The sequence below is a fragment of the Lissotriton helveticus genome, chromosome 2_1 (genome assembly GCF_964261635.1).
Source record: "Lissotriton helveticus chromosome 2_1, aLisHel1.1, whole genome shotgun sequence".
NCBI lineage: Eukaryota > Metazoa > Chordata > Amphibia > Caudata > Salamandridae > Lissotriton > Lissotriton helveticus.
This window is the reverse complement of record NC_136059.1, coordinates 2,052,518,311-2,052,541,968: the sequence shown is the minus strand read 5'-3', so window position 1 is coordinate 2,052,541,968 and position 23,658 is coordinate 2,052,518,311. Positions and strand designations below refer to the sequence as shown.

Genomic DNA, 23,658 nt, shown 5'->3' with positions numbered 1-23,658 from the left:
TTGATACGCTGCCTATCATTGGATGATATTATGTTCCTGTCAGTGGCCAGAATGTGGGGATTATCTGTCATTTTAATGCAAAACCTTTCCGTAATGAGGCAAAGAGGTCAGTGGTCACTCTCCAACCTCTTATTAATAACCAGGTCCCTAAGGAGTGGCCAGAGTCTCACATCTAATAGGATATAGTCTATACAACTAGAATGAAACAAAATGTTATATGTATTGGCCCCTATCGGATTAAGACCTACCATTGACTATTCTAAGCCCCAACTCCAAGGAGAGGATCCTGAGCTGTAAAGCATTCTCTGTCCATCTTTTTATACCAGGCAATTCTAAATGCTGAACAAGCCACATCTCATCCTCCTTCATATTTGAGTTCATGTCCTCATTGTCCCGGGGCTCAAAGGTAGCATTGTTGCCCCCTGCTATTTTTAAATATGAGTGTCAATGTTTTTATTGTAGGCATTCTCATGGAACATAACAGTTTTGAACATCAGACCCCCCCCTGACCCTAGCATAGACGTTGTGTATATCAATGCTAATGGAGGGAGTTATCACCCACTAAACGAATGGCCATGATGGCAGGACAGCCAACAGAAATATTGTGAGATTTACAAAGTATGCCTGGTCTAATCCACATTGTCAGCCCTCCTAATGTTCGGCCAGCAAGGCCTTGTGATGTTGGAATTGAAAAGTTTAAAAAACAAGGTTTAAAAGTTTGTTTCAGACACCAAGTTTCCTGGAACAGACAAATGTAATACAAATCAACGTTGTTCCAGCCCAGAAGACCAACCTTTGAGTTAAGACCAGCCATGTTCAAGGAAATTATGGACACCATATGTTTAGTCTGAGTACTAGTGAGAGATGGACAGAGGCCTAAATGGAACTGACAATCAGAGTTGTCAGATAGACCCGTAAAATCACTTAAAACCTGGTCGTCATATAAGGATCTCAAAACACTTAAAGGGAGAAGAGTCATCATGCTTCTCACAAACAAAAGGATGGGACAACCGATCAGGATAAGGGAGCAATGTTAGGTCATCTATATTCCGTGTAGGAGATCCATAGCATACAAGATACAGTAGGGCATGCAAATCAGCTTGACACATATGCTCTGGATGCCTGTATTTGAATTGAATTTTGGTGTTAGACAAATGAGAGGTTCGAACATCAAAAGCCTTTAGGTTATTGACTAAATCAGTCTTTCCCAGAGTTAGCTCGATGCTTTTGAACATAGTGCCACTTTGCAAATGCCTTCTAGTCCCAAGAATGTCCTCCCATATGAGTGAGCGACAACCCCTGAGCTGAGGAATCCAATGAATGGATTTGTTTATTAATGTATGCTTGCCTTCTTTGTGTAGAGGATATGCAAGTTTAGGGATATTGATCAAAAAATATAGAAGAACTGGAATTGGGAGCTGAGGGTGCCGGCTGAGGTGTTAAGTTTTGGATGGAGTGTGGGGGTACCTTAAAAATTCGAGCTACCCATAGGGCTGTTTAATAGGACGGTTAGATGGCTGGGAGAAGTTCGGGGCCAGGCAAACCTAAGCTCATTAAACTTTTCAAATCCCCATTCCTCTAAGGGGGGATGGGTTGGACCATGAGATACTCCAGAATTCCAAATCTTGGGGATTTTATGTTCCTCAATTGAGAGCTGACTGTTCAAAGGAGGTAGAAACCATGTATTTTTGGTAGCAGATTGAGATGAACTCACAAAAATAATCGAGTAAGTGTATTAGAGAGCTGCGACAACAACGTTTTGAGGTCTCCCACCTACCCCCTAAACTCTTTGATATGCTGGCAAAGTTGGACAACGTCTCCTGGGGGATGGGTGATAAAGATTTGGACCCTCTATCTATTTCTGGGTGTAAGAGAGCATGGGTCTGTTCAGCAAGAGGTGAATACTGATTGCTACAGGGGATGGAGTAGGAAGAAGGCACGTTTATAGGCTGTACAGCAGGGGTATCAAAGACAGATGAAATTTTAGTGCTGCATTTACTACTAGAGTGCCCTTTAAAGTAACTTGAAATAGTTTGTTGTGTTTTGGTGTTCACTCTGCTTTGTCATGGGATTTCAGAGGGAACTTCTTTTTGGGAATAGTTCCTGAATATGCTTATGGCTTGGTGGCATGTTTATTTTTGATATAATCCTGGACTCTCTATAACTAGATAAATCTGCACTGATTAGAGATTTGACTTCTTCGATTAGCTTGTCTATATCTTTAAGGGTACAGTCATCAGAATTTAGGCAACTTTTGGGATATTTAGCAATGCCTTTGGGCTTGATCTGATGCCTTACATTTACCCACGATACAGATAGAAAAAGGGTCCCTATTTTGGGTGGAATCCTGTTAACACATAACGTTCAATACGCCAATGCTGAATGCCCCCACAACTCTATCAACACAGGACTAATACACATCTAAAATAAAAATGGGAATGTCGCACACCCCAATACACGCTTAAATGTAGCCAAGCTAGCATAAAGAACAAGTCTATGATTCATGGCCTGAGGGCCAGTACCTTATATGGTCAAATGTTTGACCCAAAAGGGTGAGCCTAGCCACCGCGGCTCTGACGGCTGCGGATGGACCCGCCCTTGGCCCAAGCTTAGCCCACATGTGGCCCGTACTGCAGGATTGTAGGGAGGCATTTGTGCTCAAGGAAAGCCCCACCCACTTCTGGCAGCACCTCCTGGCATGCTTCACAGTAGGGGATGGAGTACCCTTTGTCAGGTAGGGTCCCTGGAGGCTGTGAACTCCCTTGCTAAATTTCAAAATGTCCGGCGCTGCGGAATGGAGGAAGACTTTTGTGCTCATGGATGCTCCCGTCTAGCAGCACTATGCAGCAGCACCACTTGGCACGTTTTGCGGTAATGGATGGAGTCCCCTTTGTCAGGTAGGATCCCAGAAGTCTGTAAACCCCCTTGATAAGTTTCAAAATGTCCCTCAATCACAATATCAAAACCTTTATTGCTCAAGATTCCCTTTGTGGGCCCATTTCTTTGAAAATCCTGTGACAATGGCATTCCTGGTAGAATTAGACATGGGGCTGCCTTAAATCTTTCCCAGTTTACCAGGTATCCTGAAAATTACAAGAACAAATATATCAAGGGCAGATTGAAGTGATGTGTTAAGATTTGTAATGGGCATAAGAATGTCATCCACAAAAATAAAAAATGAAATGGGTCCGCAATTGTAGATATCCACAGATCAGATAGATGGAACAGATGGCAGCAGATAGGAGTTGTAGCACCAGAAGGGATAAAGATTAGTGGGCATTCCTGCCTTGTGCCACTCCGTATCAAAATAGGGTGACACATAATCCTAAAAATGTACTTGAACTGCAGGGTGTTATAACTATCTAAGCTTGGAAATGAAGTTTTGACTATAGCAAAATCTGTTTACTGAACGGAATAGCTTCCTTTTTAGCATCAAAATATATAGAAAATACTTCTTCTTTCAGTTTCCTGAGAACCACAACAGGTGTGAGTTGGTGCTCAAGCAGTTGTAGAAGAACATTTAAACACAAAGCCACTTGGTAATAATGGATCACTGAAATAATATCGACTGACAAAATATCGACTACCCAAAATATCGAGGAAAAAATATCTACAGACAAAATATCGAGTTTCTATGTACAAACAGGTAAGTACAAAAATATCGAGTACAACATATCGTTTACAAAAATATAGTTTTAAAAAATATCGACTTTATTAAAAACAGTGTTAAATTAAATTAAAATTAAAAATTATTTACTAAAATATACTTAAAAATACTTAAATTAAATTGTAATAATTAAATATTTAATTAAAGTTATAAAAAAAATGTTACAATCATATTTGTTAAAAAATATATATATAGTAACATAATATAATTAAATAATATCCAATATTATTAACGTACAATAGAAAAATGTAAAAAATACTATTCCCACTCCAGTGGGTGTAACAGTGAGGAAAGTGTTGGATAGCGTAGGGGTAAAAAATACTATTCCCACTCCAGTGGGTGCAACAGTAGGGAAAGCGTTGGATAGCGTAGGGGTAAAAATTATTATTCCCACTCCAGTGGGTGCAACAGTAGGGAAAGCGTTGGATAGCGTAGGGGTTAAAATTACTATTCCCACTCCAAATAGTGCAACAGTAGGGAAAGCGTTGGATAGCGTAGGGGTTTAAATTACTATTCCCACTCCAAAGAGTGCAACAGTAGGGAAAGCGTTGGATAGTGTAGGGGTTTAAATTACTATTCCCACTCCAGTGGGAGCAACAGTAGGGAAAGCGTTGGATAGCGTAGGGGTTTAAATTACTATTCCCACTCCAGTGGGTGCAACAGTAGGGAAAGCGTTGGATATAGTAGGGGTAAAAATTACTATTCCCACTCCAGTGGGTGCAACAGTAGGAAAAGTGTTGGATAGCGTAGGGGTAAAAATTACTATTCCCACTCCAGTGGGTGCAACAGTAGGGAAAGCGTTGGATAGCGTAGGGGTTAAAATTACTATTCCCACTCCAGTGAGTGCAACAATAGGGAAAGTGTTGGATAGCGTAGGGATAAAAATTACTATTCCCACTCCAAAGAGTGCAACAGTAGGGAAAGCGTTGGATAGCGTAAGGGTTTGAATTACTATTCCCACTCCAGTGGGTGCAACAGTAGGGAAAACGTTGGATAGCGTAGGGGTAAAATTACTATTCCCACTCCAGTGGGTGCAACAGTAGGGAAAGCGTTGGATAGCGTATGGGTAAAATGTACTATTCCCACTCCAGTGGGTGCAACAGTAGGGAAAGCGTTGGATAGCGTAGGGGTTAAAATTACTATTCCCACTCCAGTGAGTGCAACAGTAGGGAAAGTGTTGGATAGCGTAGGGGTAAAAATTACTCTTCCCACTCCAGTGGGTGCAACAGTAGGGAAAGCGTTGGATAGCGTAGGAGTTTAAATTACTATTCCCACTCCAAAGAGTGCAACAGTAGGGAAAGCGTTGGATAGCGTAGGGGTTTAAATGACTATTCCCACTCCAGTGTGTGCAACAGTAGGGAAAGTGTTGGATAGCGTAGAGGTTAAAATTACTATTCCCACTCCAGTGAGTGCAACAGTAGGGAAAGCATTGGATAGCGTAGAGTAAAATTTACTATTCCCACTCCAGTGGGTGCAACAGTAGGGAAAGCGTTGGATAGCGTAGGGGTAAAAATTACTATTCCCACTCCAGAGAGTGCAACAGTAGCAAAATTAAATACTTCATATATTATGTCAATAAATATAAATTAATATGTATCACAAATTAATAAAAAGTAAATACAAATTTAATATAATATAATAATTAATCAATTAAAATTCCAAATTAAATTTAATTATTACAATTATTTAACTATTAATACAAATTAATTACAAATTAACAAATAATAATTTAAAATTTAAAAATTAATTTACAATTAATTCTAATTTAATTCAATACATTTAATTTGATTTATTTAATTAATTATAAATACATTACTTCCCATCCTATTCCCCTATAAACCCACAACCCACTACAGAAAATAAATTATTAAATTGACATAATTAGCAATTAATCAATGAAATAAAATTAATTAACAATTCTAATTTAATTAATTACCCATAAAATAATTAATTAACAATTAATTCTACAACAATACCAATAAATATGTTTGCATATTTAATTAATTATAAATAAATTACTTCCCACCCAATTCCCCTATAAACCCACAACCCGCTACAGAAAATAAATTAGAAAAATTAACATAATTAACAATTAATCAATGAATTTAAATTAATTGCCAATTACATTTTAATTAATGACCAAACAACAATTAATTAACAAATAATTAAAAATTAAAAACAATAAATAAATTTACATATTTAATTAATTATTATAAAATTTCTTCCCACCCTATTCCCCTATAAACCCACAACCCGCTACAGAATTAAATAACGCAAAAATTAAATAATACAAATTTCATTATTTATTATTATTTATAACATAAATACACACTTTTCACACATATAATAACATAAAAACACTATAAAAAATTCTATATTATAAAAAAATTGATAATTTTAATAACCTATATTATATATTACGCTCCATGGGGTTGTCCAAGTAGCGGGTAGCACCCGAGCCTGCGTGCGCCTTCCCCAAAGCGTTAGTTGGTATGGGCAGTTGCGTGTTTGAAATAGGCCCGACGCGTTTCGGAAATTTATTTTCCTCATCAGGGGCCAGCAGTAAAGTGCACGACGTCTACCATCTCCCTGTATGAAAACACATATTATGCTTATGGGAGATGTAGTCCATATATCCTGGATGGATGCACTTTCAAATTACTGCTCGTTCCAAAGGCTCTACCATGAGCCCCAAACATCACTCCTGTCCTCATCCATCGCGCAGCTCCACATACGAGACTCCTTGGATAGCGAGTCTCGTGGCCCCCGTTTCTTCGGGGTGGTGCAACCCAGCGGCAGGACCGCCGCTAATGTATTACGCTCCATGGGGTTGTCCAAGTAGCGGGTAGCACCCGAGCCTGCGTGCGCCTTCCCCAAAGCGTTAGTTGGTATGGGCAGTTGCGTGTTTGAAATAGGCCCGACGCGTTTCGGAAATTTATTTTCCTCATCAGGGGCCAGCAGTAAAGTGCACGACGTCTACCATCTCCCTGTATGAAAACACATATTGTGCTTATGGGAGATGTAGTCCATATATCCTGGATGGATGCACTTTCAAATTACTGCTCGTTCCAAAGGCTCTACCATGAGCCCCAAACATCACTCCTGTCCTCAACCATCGCGCAGCTCCACATACGAGACTCCTTGGATAGCGAGTCTCGTGGCCCCCGTTTCTTCGGGGTGGTGCAACCCAGCGGCAGGACCGCCGCTAATGTATTACGCTCCATGGGGTTGTCCAAGTAGCGGGTAGCACCCGAGCCTGCGTGCGCCTTCCCCAAAGCGTTAGTTGGTATGGGCAGTTGCGTGTTTGAAATAGGCCCGACGCGTTTCGGAAATTTATTTTCCTCATCAGGGGCCAGCAGTAAAGTGCACGACGTCTACCATCTCCCTGTATGAAAACACATATTGTGCTTATGGGAGATGTAGTCCATATATCCTGGATGGATGCACTTTCAAATTACTGCTCGTTCCAAAGGCTCTACCATGAGCCCCAAACATCACTCCTGTCCTCATCCATCGCGCAGCTCCACATTCGAGACTCCTTGGATAGCGAGTCTTGTGGCCCCCGTTTCTTCGGGGTGGTGCAACCCAGCGGCAGGACCGCCGCTAATGTATTACGCTCCATGGGGTTGTCCAAGTAGCGGGTAGCACCCGAGCCTGCGTGCGCCTTCCCCAAAGCGTTAGTTGGTATGGGCAGTTGCGTGTTTGAAATAGGCCCGACGCGTTTCGGAAATTTATTTTCCTCATCAGGGGCCAGCAGTAAAGTGCACGACGTCTACCATCTCCCTGTATGAAAACACATATTGTGCTTAAGGGAGATGTAGTCCATATATCCTGGATGGATGCACTTTCAAATTACTGCTCGTTCCAAAGGCTCTACCATGAGCCCCAAACATCACTCCTGTCCTCATCCATCGCGCAGCTCCACATACGAGACTCCTTGGATAGGGAGTCTCGTGGCCCCCGTTTCTTCGGGGTGGTGCAACCCAGCGGCAGGACCGCCGCTAATGTATTACGCTCCATGGGGTTGTCCAAGTAGCGGGTAGCACCCGAGCCTATATTATATACTTTGATATTTTAACTGTCTATATTTTTAACAGTCGATATTACTTTACTTACCTTAAAAATGATATTTTTGCTGTCTATATTCTGTCCTGTCGATATTTTGTCCAGTCAATATTTAAAACACGATATTATGTCCAGTTGATATTTTGAAGTCGATATTTTGACTGTTCACCGGTAATAATGTGTCAGAGAAGGAATTACTTTGAAAGGTGAAGGGGCAAGAATCTTCAGCAATATTTTTACAGCAACTTGTGTAAGATATAGGTCTATAGCTCCTTCATTCTAGCAAGACTTTCCCTTATTTTGAGATTAAGGATGTACCAGCCCTATTTGAGATAGACTCCAACAAACCAGTCATTTCTGCTTCTCATATGCCCTCATATACATGGGGATCAGCTGAGTCATAAAACGATTCATAAAACCCTTCTTTCCAAGAAGATTATCTTGTTGGTAAATCTGAGATGGCTTTATTTATCTCATCCATGGTAATCTTACCATCCAGCAGGGTTCACCCTTCATACCTTAATCACTCACAATCACTTACACACCCAACACATGAAATACAACACTGTGACTCAAATACATACTTCTAACACTTGCATATTCACACAGAAACCCACCTAAGTCCTCTGGCATACTTGTTTTTATAGAAGCAGACAATCAGACAGATTGAAGATTACTTCGTCAAGCATCACCGCCCCCAACTGCAACAGACATAGCAGGAAATGGTAACTTTGAGAGAATCCTGGTACAGACATTACCATGACTAACCACACCCACCCTGGTAAGCAGGCATTTGGAGAGTGTTGCAATAGTATTGCCTTTGGATTCTTTGAGATATATCCAAGCTCAGGGTTCATGAAGACTTTACAAAAAGGAATCTAAAATGTTCACAAAGAGTTTAATTTAGTGTTTCGAACTGGGAGGACCATATTCTTTGGGATAATGTCCTGGGGTCTAAAGAATACACCTATGTGGATTACTGTAGCATTGTGGGGCATGGCGCATGTCAAACTTATAGCAGCAGTAGTAGTAGAAAAGCAAGATGCCATCATGCTGGCTTCCATACAGTTTTTGTACTCTGATCTGAGAGACGGATTCAGACTACCTTTTTTTTAAATCCTAGACACACCAGCACCAGTTACTACATACCCACTCACTGATTCCTAGGTCTACCCACACATCCACTCATTCACCCATACAGTCACTCATACATGCAGTCAGTCATCAATATAGTACTTTCATATGCACTCATACACCTATACAGGTACTCACACACCGCCACTCATCCATAGAATAACTCACAGACCTAGTTAGTCATGCAAAGAATCAATGACACTCCCATTTACTCACCTATACAGTTATATACACACACCACCTCACTTACGCATACAGATGCTAACTCATACTTACTCTCTTATACAAGCACACACTCATCCATACAGCCAATCTCACAATCACTCACTCTCACATATAGTCATTTATATACTCCAACACTCATATATACTGCCTTTTACATATGTAGTTACTCCCACATGGACCACTGAGACATCCATTCACTCACCAAAACACCCATACACACACTCACCCAACCATACAGCCCTTCACAGATACACTCTTGAACCCCTACACCCCGTGAATCACCCACTCACATATCTATGCACAGAGGGGAAACATGCTTTACAACGGAACCGCTACAACGCGGTATCGTTATGACGCAGTTTTAACAACGAAAGTCGTTACAACGACTTTCGCTGGAGGGTGCTCTAGGATAAGGGATAGTTTAATTTACTATCCAACACCTTCCCTACTATCCACGGGGACTGGTGTTGGAATAGTAAATTAAACTATTCACTATCAGCGCCCCCCCCAACGCAAGTTATTGTTAAAACTGCGTCGTAAAGGTACGCATTGTAACGGTACGCATTGTACCGTCATACATCCTGCACAGATTCACACCCACCCCACCCACCCACAGAGATGCTCAGACACCCATACAGATACCCAGACGACCAATCAATAACCCATATTGACACTCATGTAGCTACTCACCAACCCATGCTGCCGCTTACACAACAACTGGCAGACTGATACAGACATTCGCACAGTTTAGTCACTAACTCATGCATTCTGTAAGACACATTTAATCACTCACTATACAGTGAGTCACACACCTACTAAATCATACATTCAGACACTTATACACCCACTCATTCTTCCATATACCGTGGCATATATATACATAAAACATATATAAAAATTACTGAAACACACAGTCACTGAATGATATCATAAGTGATGTCATTTGGGATGTCATCAGTGATGTCATCAGTTATGTCACTGACCATGTCATGAATGATGTAATATGTAACGTCATCAGCAGTGCATTGTGGGGGTATGAGTTATAGTTATCTCAACTAACTATAACGGCCAAATTTCTCTCTTTTTGTACGAGTAAAATGTCCAACTAACTATAACGTCCCTGAAATCACTGTTTTTTTCAGTGAATTTCTAAGGTTTTCTAAATGCTAATTTCTAACTATAACGTCCCTGAAACCTATGTTTTTTTCAGTGTATATATATGTAGTGAACAAGGCGGTCTTGTCCGCCGAAACGCATCTGGTCGTTTTCTTGAAATAAATTACCTTTGATTAAGAAACCCACGGAGTCTGTGCCTGTTTGCTTTGGAACGGATGAATCAGGACTGGATCTATATATATATATGTATATACATATATGTCCCAAAGTTGCCTCTGGATAAGGGACGCACTCCGCGAGAAGGTGAGTTTCCAACCCTTTATTTGCAGAAAGATGCACATCACGGCTATTTTAAAACCACAATCCCCTACGCGTTTTAAAGCCGCAGGCTCCTTCCTCATGGGGTGACAAACAGGAAATGGCAAAACCACCATAACCATCTTTGTCCATTATTTGCATGCTCTCTTCAGTGTGAGCATGCTGGTAACTGTAGTCCAATTCTTCTCCATCATTGGAGTCAGTCCATTTCCCCGCAATTTCTTTGCCTAATTTGTTCATTCTTTCACTGCCCTCCAGTGGGCTGTAGGCGTGATGTGCACCTTTCAGTTGGCATTACCTACCCGCGCCGATTACGCTCATACAGTTACAGCTTCTAGGCCTGTTACCACATTTCAGACAGGTGGTTCATCCTCTGCGTCTGAGGCCGCCGCTTAACACATGAACCAAGGTTGCCTCTGGATAAAGGACGTACTCCGCGAGAAGGTGAGTTTCCAACCCTTTATTTGCAGAAAGATGCACATCACGGCTATTTTAAAACCACAATCCCCTCTGCTTTTCGAAGCCGCAGGCTCCTTCATCATGGGGTGACAAACAGGAAATGGCAAAACCACCACAGCCATCTTTGTCGATTATTTGTGTGCTCTCTCCAGTGAGAGCATGCTGGTAACTGTAGTACAATTCTTCTCCATCATTGGAGTCAGTCCATTTCCCTGCAATTTCTTTACCTAATTCGTTCATTCTTTTACTGCCCTCCAGTGGGCTGCAGGCGACACAAAAACAAGATTACAGCTTAGTTATGGTTAGGGGTTATTATATTATAACACAATTACACAACACATAACTGCATAAACATTACAAAAACTCCAGTTACAGTTATTGTTAAAGTCTTTCATTCAAACATTCTTTGTCCAACTTATATTTTAATCAACAATCTCACTTCATATAGTATGAATGTCATTCAACCCGAGAAACAACTATAACTCGCCATTCAATGTAAAAGAAAACATTTGCAGCTATATAATATTATATATACCTAATTGGTGAATTCAGATATGTATTAACAAGTCATTATTTAATGATGAACATAATAGATATGGTGATTGGTGAGTTATAGTTGTTTCACAGCTTTGTAGCACAGTATACTTTGTTTATTTAAATTGATTAAAAATGATTTGTAACTACGCAAAGTACACTCCGCGAGCTATGCGTAGCATTATGCGAACTGCGTAGTAGCCTGTTCTCACTGTGCAAGATGCATTTTCCAATGATTACACAGTGTGGACAAGCATCAGCACTGTGCAATCATTGAAAACGGCATCTTGCACAGTGTGAGCTTTAGTTTTCTGCCGCTCGAGTAGATTTTACTCGAGCAGCAACTTGTAGTTTCTCATCGCGAGCGGTCGCGAGCATATGTGACTACTCGCAATGAGAAACCTGATCTCCCCGCATTGATAATCTCGCCGGGAGGTTTGTTTTCCACGCTCGCGATCGGCAACTTGAAGTTGCTGATCGCGAACGAGGAAAAAGTCTAGCCCGGATGTCATTTTGCTTGCTCGCGGTCACCAACTTGGCGTTGAGGACCGCGAGCAAGCAAAAAATGACCGCGGCACTACGCTACGCTACGCATGTTTGCACTGTGTTAAGTGCAATTCTCGTAGTGCGAAGTAGCAGAAACTTCGCAAACTACATGAGCGCAGCGTAGTGCTTTGCCCGGGGTTACTTTTGACCTGATCAGAAGTGAAGCCTGCTTCTGCTCTATTTAAGGTGATTTTGGAGAGATGGCTGAAGGAGAAGAACCTACCACCAATGCTCATGATATATTGGAGGTGGAAGAGGAGGCCATTGCTATCAAGGAACAGGAGTTGGAGTAATGAAGGAATCTGAAGGAGTTGGTGGTATGCCAATTTTTTGGCATTCTAGCGAGGGAGAAGAAAGTGAATGCCCAACTGATGGCATGTTTATTATGGCGAGAAATAATATCCCATGGAACAAGATACCAATATTTGCTTGGGACCACAGGAATACGTACGCACCTACAAACCATACATTCCACCCATTTGGTTTGCAAAGAAATGAGGAGAGATTTAGTTTTGGCCCAACTCGAAGAGGAAACCTCTGCTAGACCTGAGGATGTTCCAGCTGCTGCACCTTTCGTTTTCAAACATGGCCACCAAAGTATTCCCACAGTGTTGTACTTCTGCCCCTCCCTATTCCATCACCTGGCTCAAGTTGCAGTCAGCCACCTTCACCAACAGCGCAACAGCAGGTACTGCAACATACTGTTTGGCTTGAAAACTGTTATTGTTGCAAGGAAGAGTGACTTTAAATATAAACCATGAGCTTGTCATAGCTTAATGTTGTCCTCATCAAATCTGTTGTTTCTTTCCCCTTGCAGCAGGTTTTTATAGGCCTTATTGGGTGCGTTATGTTCTCATTTATTAGTTGGTCCAGTTGATATACAGTTTGTGAAAAAATAAAAACAAAAAAGGCAAAAACAACAAAAGAAATATTGTACTATTTTTAAAATCCATATAATAAAGAGATGGTTATTATCCCACATTTTTTACTTACAGGTGCTGTTAGTAATCTATAGCAGATAAGAGGAAAAGAGAAGGCAAGTTAACAGTAAGTTACATTATAATGGTACATGTAACAATTGAAGAGTGGTGTTACTTTCTAAATCAAACAGACAACAGGGGAACCCTTTTCCTCGTAGACTGAAGACAGAATATAAGGTTTATGTAACAAACCAGCAAACCTTAGTGTACAAATAAAAATGTGATATAGTATGTGAAAACTTTGACAAAGACAGAATTGTTTATATACAAATCACAAACATAAATGGTTATTGGATTGCGTGATAATTATTCAAAAGAGACATCCCAAATTAGATTAAATGTATCTAAATATTGTATTTTGTGTTAAAAAACCATAGGATTAAAAAATTCCACAATTGTTTAAATTTAAACAAGTCAATCAAAATATTTCATAATTAAAGTGCTAGTGCAAACCCAATGATACTCTCAAATATCAAGGTTCATTAGCACCATCCAATCTACATAGATGTCATAATAATTATATGAAATATTTCCTCATTCAAGGAATCTTCCCATATTAAAAACAAATATTAAAATGTAATAAACACTGTAAAATAACTGTTGATGCGGCATTTCTGTGAAAGATCTACAATACGTCACCTTCTTCAGGACAGGTATTTGTACAATATTTAATTGTTACTTAAAATGGAGGGAACATATAGAAAAATCGTAATGCATCACTTGACGCATAAATTAGCATTTCACAGAATTAGCTATTTCCACTCTCACAGGAAGATCATTAAAGATAGAATTGTGGGCTAGTGATGTAGGATATTGCACAGTAACTTAAGCATATCCTGATCAGCACGGGGTGGCAAAAGCTCACCCACCTAGATAAATACTTATATTTTAGAATAGACCCATATAGTTTGTTCTTAAATCAGACTATTGTTTATGATGTCATCTTCTCAATTGATTGAATCTGGTTCAAACTGTGTGTTGAATTCTTAAAGCATGTGTCTGTAACGCGGCTCACAGTGTCTGGGTCTATTCTGTAGGAAAAGGTTTTAAATCCCATTGTTTTTTAACTCTAATTTGGGATGACTCTTTTGAATAATTATCCCACAATCCAATAACCATTTATGTTTGCAATTTTTATGTAAAAAAAAATGTTGTGTTTGTCAATTTTTTCAAATACCATATTACATTTTTTTTTGTACTCTAAGGTTTGCCGGTTTGTTACATAAACCTTATATTCTGTCTTCAGTCTACGCGGGAAAGGGTTCCACTGTTGTTTGTCTGATACATATCCCATCCCTTTTCTTGGCATTAGGGTAACTCCCTTGAGAGTGTTAAAGTTACTTTATAAATTACAAATGTAATTTTTGCTAACCTAAAACAGTACATTACAATACATTTCATGTACTTAATTGACATACATAGAAAATCAAAAGATTTATTTTTCTTTAGTGTTATTCAGACGGTAGTAACACAGATTATACTAATATATGCCACCATTTATCACCCACTAAGGTCCAGATAAGCATTTTCTTTTTTTCATAATCAAATACTGGGTGAAAAACCCCAATCAAATGGAAGGTGAAAAAACGTGTGTTATTACTGTTTGTTCAACTATGAGTTACATTTTCATTTAAAAAGCAATTCCTACATTCTTACCTAAAGCAGTAGAATTCTTCACAAGTCATCAACCATGCTAGGCCACATAATGACATATTTACTGTAGATAGCATGTAGTCCATATTTCACTGATGTTGAAGTGTGTAGGAGTTCTTAAGGAGATAACAGTTCACTATATGTCTATGCAACCTCTGGTTCAAGGTTAACTTGCTGTCATCACATTCAGTCCATCTGGTATTCATTGAAAAACTAACAGTTTCTGTACAAATATCCACAATATCCCTTATACCACTTGTTGATTGGACCAACTTGATGTTTAACTGAAGTAAGGAATACAAGTTACTTACAGTGTTACAAAGAAAAGTGTCTGTATTTTCCAGAAGTAAATCTTTCGCTAAAGGTACATTTAAAATTAAATTAACTATCACATACTGTAGAAGTCAATACCATCTGTATTAGTAAACTGAAAGCCCATAATTTCAAGGTTGTGTTTGTTTTGACATGGTTGAACATTTTGAAGTGCCTATAGTTGCAAAGATTTCTTTCCTTTTCATATATATTTTAGGTTTACACACCACTGGATATTTACCAAGAGAAGTAGTATATATCTGTCTTAAACAATTACATTCACATGCACAAGGAGTGTCTGCATTACATTTGTAGTTATCTACTTCTATAACATATAGTGCTTGTTATGTTTTCACATGGAATGAAGCAACATCTGCCATACATGTTTAAAAAGTGTTTAGCCTATGTTAATTAATGCATAATCCAATCTTATACCCTGAGAAACTAGTGTATTGTAATAGGATAGGAAAAATAGAATGGGAATTGTTTTCCACGAATATATAAGTATGTCATTCGTAAAAACCTTTGCTTGCTCTTTCAATGTGTTTTGGGTCTTTAATATTGTCAAAATTGACAATAGCTAACTCAATCTGTTGATTACTTTTGTATTGTAGAAACTTTAACATAGATCCCATAGTTCCATTTACAAGTCATTGTTCTACATCCCAATTGCATCACAAAAATGACTCCGCTATTTATGCTAATAAAGACGTCTTTTTCTAATCTGGTTGTTCGTTATACAGATTTTTGTATGTTCAAAATGTTTTAATTTAAGGTTTTTAATTATAGGAATAATTGCTCTATAAGTTTCAAAAGAATCTATCCAAAGTAAATGTGTAATGTTTTTGTTTTCCACTGATAACACTTCTATATTTAAATCAATGTGTTCTCTTAGGGTTGGTATCAAACAAACAATGTGTAGTTCTTTCAAAAGAAGGTAATGCATAAATTCTCCTGTATTTTTCAAATGTTGGAACAAAGTAGATCTACTTCTAGTCAAAAGGATTTTTTGGCGAACTTTCTTCAACAATTCCTAGCCTAATATATTTTCTCATATTCTTCATCATTTGCTTGTCTCATATTTTGTGTAAGTTCACTGTATGAGAAATACATCCAAATATTATCATTACCCCTACTTCTAAAGGAGTTTTGCATCTCTTAGCGGTCACAGTTTGAAAACTTGGGTCCCCTTTAACTGGAGTAAGTTGAAGAAGATCACCAAAAACAATGACATGTTTACAAGCAAATAGATTATCATGTGATGTTGTTTCTGTCATACCTTGTCTATAATCAAAATTTTTAATTTTTTGAAAATTCAACAAAGTTATTGTGAGGTACTTCAGTTTATTATTATTTTCCACTGATAGTAGTAGTAGTAGGCGTAGTATTATTCCTTTAATAACATGTGCCGCTATTTCAGTTGGAGAAGTAACTACACAAGATAAGTTTGAATTGATTCCCCTTTGAAGGTAAGCAGTTATAACTTTTACAACAAAGCTTTTCCCAGTACCAGCCTGACCTGATATATTTTTTAATATAGGCAGAAAATCTGAACATATACGCAATTCATGTTAATTTGTAAGTCCATGATCAACACTGGTTTTCATTTCCTGAAATATTTTACATTGATCACTATTTAACTATGATAAGAGGAAGTCAAACTTTGCTCTGTCTTTATGCTTGTCACTCATAGCAAGTTCAACCTCACATAGAGCAATTGTTCCTTTATTAACGATATTTGGTTCCCCAAGTGGTTCTGCAGATTCTATATTAGAAACATTACTGGTACTTACGGTCCTGAATTGATTTTTCTTTCCATGTAAAATGTCTTGGTCTAGCATGTCAACATAAATCTTGAGCTCTGGTGTTATAATACTGGGTGTGCAGTCAAAGCAAGCTTCCTCACATGATAGAAATGTTCCAATCAATTCTTCCTCTTTTTGTCATGGTTCAAAAGCTGTAACAGTGCGAAGAAATAGAATTCTTTGCTTACAGGAGTATTATATTTAAGTTAGTGGTGATTAATTTGTGTAGGTTTAGAGTGACGTTTTAGGCAGCCATTTGTTCTATTTACATGAAGTTTTCCAGTATTAACACCCTCAACAACATTATTTCTGTATGTATAAAATTAAGGTACTTCATATAAGGAATACATCTTTCAATAAAGATCTTCTGATAGGGTAGTAATTTGTTTTGACAGTGTTCTTATTTTCAGTATCAAAGTTAGCAAGACATTCAATTTCTGGTGGGCTTTTTTAAACTCTTCTTCGTGAAGATCAAATCCTAAACTAGACCATGTAATAGCTTGAGATTTAGAATACTAATTTGAAGAGCGCGAGCAGTCACAGGTCTCATAACTGCTAACCTCTTTGAGATAGAATTTGAATGCTAGATAGATACAGGCTTTTAGTTAAAAATCGCTCAGCAGATATTTCTTCCATAGTCCCTTCATATCAGTTTACACACCTTTAGTAATATATAAAGTCACATACTGGGAAACAGCAGTTGGATTATCAGCAACACATTGGATATCAATATTAGCATTCCACATATGCAGTATTTAAGGGTTGTAATCATTTATCTGCTCTGATGCATTACATTCCACCAAGCACCTTGATTAAGTCCATATGTATCCTGTTGAAGGGACCACCTGATCTCCCCGTATAGCGCAGTGTCACTGGTGTCTTTTCCCCAAAGTTCATCTGTAGATATGTTACAAATGGTTGACACACTTCCGCAGCAAACAATCTAAATCTGGGATTAAACCAATTATTTCTGAAGAGCCTCCCCAAGTGTGTAGCATCATGGAAATGTCATATCAAAGGAAATAGCTAACTATCTGGAAATACTGCTCTATCATCTGCTGGTATTCAGATTTGATATCCATTTTTCGTACATCCTGCTCTGATGCAGCCCTGTTGTTCTGCTTCTGTAACATTTCACTGTAAATTCTTCCTAGGTATCAGTTACTGACAACAATATTGAAAACGTAGTTTCAGTTTCTGACTCATCTGTATAAGCCCCATTAAATGTGCAGGCCTCAAGTTAACAATATCATGCAACTTCATCAGCATATTTGTTTCCCACTGTGACATTACCATTGCCACTCCTGTGTGCCGCACTTTTAACCACTGCTACTTCTGCATTAAAGCAAATTTCTTACGTGTTCCCTATTTGTAATTGGGGTGCTGGAAGAGGTCATGAAACCTCTTTGGGACCATAACTGTCCAGAATCATAGACCATGGCAAAGCCATACCGAGTGTCTGTAAATATATTCACTCTCAATTTGGCTGTTATACTGCAGGCTCTTTGCAAGGGCACTCCGTTCTGCAACTTGAGCAGAGCAAAACTTTTGAAGCCATGAAGCTTATACATTTGTTTGAATTGTTTAAACAGTTCAATCTGCTCTCAGGGAACCTTCATTGATTCTCAAACAAGAGACATCAGCAAAAATTACAAAATCAGGCTCAATTGAGGGTTCATATTTTATGTCAGGCCTTGGCTTATTGCATATGTCTGTGCCATCTACAATCATGTTCAACATCCTTGAAATCCTCATTTATAGGCGTTAAGAGTTCAGGATTGAAAATCTCACTTCGCTTCAACATCGCATTCTCTTTGGATAGCAATTGTCGTTCATGCTTAGTAAGTCTGGTATTTGCATGTATTGGGTTTTCAATCTGGTAAGCAACTTTTCTAATGTAGAAGTGAGGGACCATAACAGTTAAAGGGTATCCTATCACCATGCTCTCAAATCTCTCTGGACTGACCCACACTGCCGCAACCACTTTAAGGCTACTGGGCAGTCCTGCGGCTAAAGGGTCAAGGGTGGTTGAAAGATAAGCCACAGGTATTTGTGACTCTCCATGCATCTGAGTAAGCACCGAGAGAGTGCAGCCTTCCCTTTCATTGCATAACAATGTACACGTCTTACTGTAATCAGGCATTCCTAGAGTCAGGGTATCTCAGCTCTAGGAAAGCTCTTAGGCACTCATTGTCCCATGGAAACAGATCAGGCTTATCTTTGCATGTCAGCCTTAGTAAAGACTTAGCTACTAGGGAAACATTTGGTATCCACTGTCTTCAGTAGCAAGCCATTACCAGGAACATTCTGACTTCTCTCTGTGGTCTGGGTATGCGTATTTATAAAATGGCTTCCACTCTCTCTCATGATACCTTTCTTACTCTTTTTCTAATGATATGTCCCAAGTACTGATCATCTCTTTGACAATATTGGAGTGAATTTGGGGACACAGTATGTCAATTTCCTGCCAAGTGATTTAAAATGGTTAAAAGCATCCTGTCTGCAAGCATCTCATGTGTCTGATGCCATAAGTAGGTCATCAATGTATTGCATGAGAACTGATCTGTAAGGCATATGCAAGGACAATAGATTATTATGCAAGATCTAGTTGAAAGCGGATGGGCTCTCTGTATACACTGTGGAACTCGGCACCATGCCAAAAGTCTCTCTTTGAACACAAAGGAGAACAGGTACTGGCTGTCCTCATGTAATGGAACAGAAACAAAGCCTGACACAGATCCACTACTGTGAACCATTGGTTCAGTGATAACACATCGACATCCAAAATATCCCCATACCACAATATCGAGTCATAAATATAGATGTAAAAAATATCGACATTCTATATTTATGAAGGTAAGTACAAATGTTTTGAAACAATAATATCGATTACATAAATATAGATGTAAAAAATATATATTTTTTTGTATATAGAAATAAAACAAAATAATAAATATTAAATAATAAACTTAATTAAAAAAAATAAGTAGATATAATAAACATTAAAAAAAATAATAAATGAACTTAACTTAAAAAAATTAAGCACACATATATAATATTTATTATATATATTTACTGTAAAACAATCAATAAACGAATAATTTCAATTTATTTTATACGTTTAAAAATATGTAGAAATGTAACAAATAATATCTATATATATACATATACCAATAATATAAAATGTATGTAAAAAACACTCTAGTATTAATTTTTTTAGGCATCTGATTTATATTGAATATGGGGTTTCCCATATTTTGTGGGACTATCAGGGCTTGTGGCGCTTGCATCATTGGACCTGATTTTTCACTGGCATTTGCATCTGCTGAACTACCCATTCTGCACTTGATTTCTTCCTTGCATTTGTACATTTCATATTATGTAGATTAAGGGGAATATTACAAGTGGTCCATGGACTGGCAGACTCAAGGATGTGCCACAGCTGTGGGTGTCTCCTGACTGCCTTATTACAATCAGAGCAGTTGAACTGCCATCGCCCCACCGCAGCTACCAGGGAATGACCATTGTCTGGTGGTGTTATGGTGGTCAAGAGGCCATAATATGCTTGGCATGACCAGCATAGTCCTGCCAAGCATATTACAAGTTTTCTCTCCCACATGGTTTTCATGGTGTTCCCCCTCCATGAAAAGCGTTGGTGAGGAAACAAAGAGCCCATTTTCAGGGCGCAACCGTGGGAATATAAAAAAAAAAAGCCCACCATACATGAGAATAACTTGTAATCTGGTGGGCAACCTGACCACGGGTTTGGCGGTGCGGGGCGGACCCGGTGCTGCACCCCCAAACTTGTAATCAGGCCCTAAAACTTCACTTCCTCTTTAAAATGCTCAATTTTATTACAAAGGTGACAAGGAGTTATTTTCTTCAGTGTTGCAATATCTAAACTAGAATTTGGATCAACTGGAACACCTCTACCTCTATCTGTGAAAGAAAACTGCCTTGAGGGCCTTTTACTCCAACTTGTAAACCAACCCCTTGATTACCACCATAATTTCCTACTAATGACTGATTCTAAAAGGCTTTCTGAGCAAGCTTTGTCTGAGCTATCTTGAGCTTTTCCTTATTTTTTTCTATTTCATCTCTTGTTTATCACTGAAAAACTTTGCATATCTCAGAATTTCATCCAACAATTTTGTTTGCTAACAAATCACACTCTGTTGTAAGTAGGTACTGATATTTTATCTTAACCCAATAGCAAACTGAGACATGAAAAATCCCATATGACTAGGTTTGGGATATTCTGTTCCACTGTGCTGTTGAAACACCTGCAGGAACCACTCATAGTAAACATGCACTGACTCTTTTGGCTCTTTTGAAGGTCTTTTAATGTTTAGCCAATCAATATTCTCCAGAGGAATCTTCCCTTTCAGAAATGTGATCACTGTTTTATATTTTTCCATAACCTCAGGAGATGGTGCATTAGTGCGGGCATCTCTCGTCGGCTTTGCATGTGGCCTTTATACATCAATTTTTCATGCAGCCCACAAATCATTTAGCACTACAATGTCAAAGAATGCATTCAAATCAATATGCAGCACTTTTGACTTGTTTACAAATATGTCCTCCTGTGTATGCCACTGCATGGGTCTGTTTCTGAGCTTTGGAATTTTTTTATGAATGCTGAAAGCTCTCCTATGCTGCTAGGAACATGAACTTTTGCTCCTCCCTTTCTATTCAAGGATAAGCCAAACCTTCTCTTTCATCCAAAGGACTTGTCTGTGATTTACTGTTGGCTTATTCTGCCCCTGCTTCTGTCTTTTTTTTATCTTCTTTGCCCATTTGTTTTCCAGTTTCTCAAAACCATCCCACCTACAAATGCAATTCACTAATTCAGTTGTGTATAATCGCATTACTGAAGAACACATTGTCTCAATGGACTCATCTTCTAGTTGTTATCTGAAACTTTTTCTGAAATGGAACACTTTTCAATATATCCACATCATGTTTTCTTGCCAAATCTGTCAATTTATCCTGCGTGACTGCTGCACATCTGGTCATTTATTTACACAAATGTAACAGTTGTTTCTATTGGTATGGGTTCAATTTGTCGAGTTCTAAACAACAACAATTTTTTTCTTCTAGTTCAATATTAATCTCAGGGCATTTAGTGGTCGCTACTTCTCTGTCTGTTGTGTAATGATAATCTGTCTTTCTTACTTTTTATACCCTGCATTCTCTTCAAACCATGGGGGAAAAATACAATCTTCAAACAAATTGATCTCATACCGCATTATTGGTGTTCTAAGGTAAATCTTGCTCCCTTCTCTTAATGACTGAACCTCTTGTGGTTGTGTCCAAGTAACAATTTGTGAATTATGTGATGTCAGGATACACCCTGTCACAGGTGGTCATAAAAGAGCTTCTTGAGCTGCAGTATCTGGAACTAAATTAATGGGAGTAGTAGGTATGCAAATCTCTAATGGGTGTGCTGTTACAACCCAAGTCATGGGTGTTGGTACAGTTACAATTTAAGCAGTAACCCCTGGAGGCATCACTCTAGGAGTAGTTTCAATTTGTGTAGGCACAATATTTGATGTAAGAGGTTATACAATGGGCTGGCTCATTTGGAACGGTCTTTTAATCGGAACCATATTCGGGTCAACAGGAGGTGTAGCCACTGTTAAAGTTCCCTCAGCATTGGTTTCAGGGGACAAATATGGTGGTGGATGCAAGGCCAATAATACATTCAAAATTTCATCCCTTGAATCACTCTTGGTATCTGATTTATTTGCGACTTCCTCATCATCTTTTTCCTGTATCTTATCCTTTTTTGGCTTCTCATATTTGTCAGAAATAATGACTGGATACAGCCTAGTTCCTGCTACTATTGATTTCCTCCATCTCTGCTGTTGATCATCCCATTGAGCATCTGCATAAATACACACTACTCTTCCAGTCTTTTATTCTGGTGTTTTTCTCTCTCTTTAGCATGTGTTGTTTTCGCTCAAATATACAATACGTCATTCTGTGCAGGTCTAGGGCTTGGCTTCATTTTGTATTGCTTGTCCCTCAATCTCTCAAAAACTCTCAGTTCAAATGTACCATATTTTGGAAAACTCAAAGGATCCTCATTCTCAGTGATCTTGCACCATTGATGAAGCCATAAACATGTGTGTAATCCTATATTTGTAGTTCTATAATGTGCAGGAGTAACCTCAGGAGGTGCCTCTTCACCTTGCCCTACTGGAATTGTCACATCACCTTTCACAGGATGCGTAATACTTTTAAAACATTTCATGATTTTACATTATTCAGTACAATAGCAAACAAATAGGTAAAAAAACAAATGTTTCATTTCTTTTCCGTAGACATCAGATTTCCTTTCTCCAATCCTAATAAAGCTTTTATAATTGAAGAGTCATAAATCAATCTCAGTGTGGTACTTACACAACAATTGACCTATAACAGCAATGCACTCTGTTTCATCATTAACCAATAGCAGCGCGACTGTAGACCCTGAAGCAGACATGCAAAAGTCCAAATAAGACATTCACAGAATTACTGTGTGAATGCAAAAGGGAGGGCAGGCTATCCCTAATGAAGCATAAGCCTCACATACAAAATTGTGTCATGATTCATCATTGGCAACCTTTACCCACCCTGGTAGGGGGTAAACAACCTTTACAACGCAACTTTTACATCGTAGAGCCTTTACAACGCAACCATTACAACCCAAACTATTACAACGCATTGCTCTGGGGGGCGCTCTAAGATAGGGAATAGGTTAATTTACTATCCAATAACCTTCCCTAGTGTCCACGGGGACTGGAGTTGGAATAGTAAATTAAACTATTCACTATCCAGCACCCCAAAGCACTATGCGTTG

The 23,658-nt window shown here is 38.6% G+C and overlaps 1 long non-coding RNA gene across 1 annotated transcript in view; it reads left to right on the top strand.

Annotated features, from left to right (window-relative positions):
- The window catches only part of LOC144820007 (uncharacterized), a 352,699-nt gene that overhangs the window by 120,868 nt on the left and 208,173 nt on the right, over positions 1-23,658 (top strand). Inside the window, exon 2 of the long non-coding RNA XR_013607667.1 lies at positions 13,060-13,111. This is a non-coding gene — a long non-coding RNA (uncharacterized LOC144820007). The remainder of the gene's footprint in view (positions 1-13,059; positions 13,112-23,658) is intronic.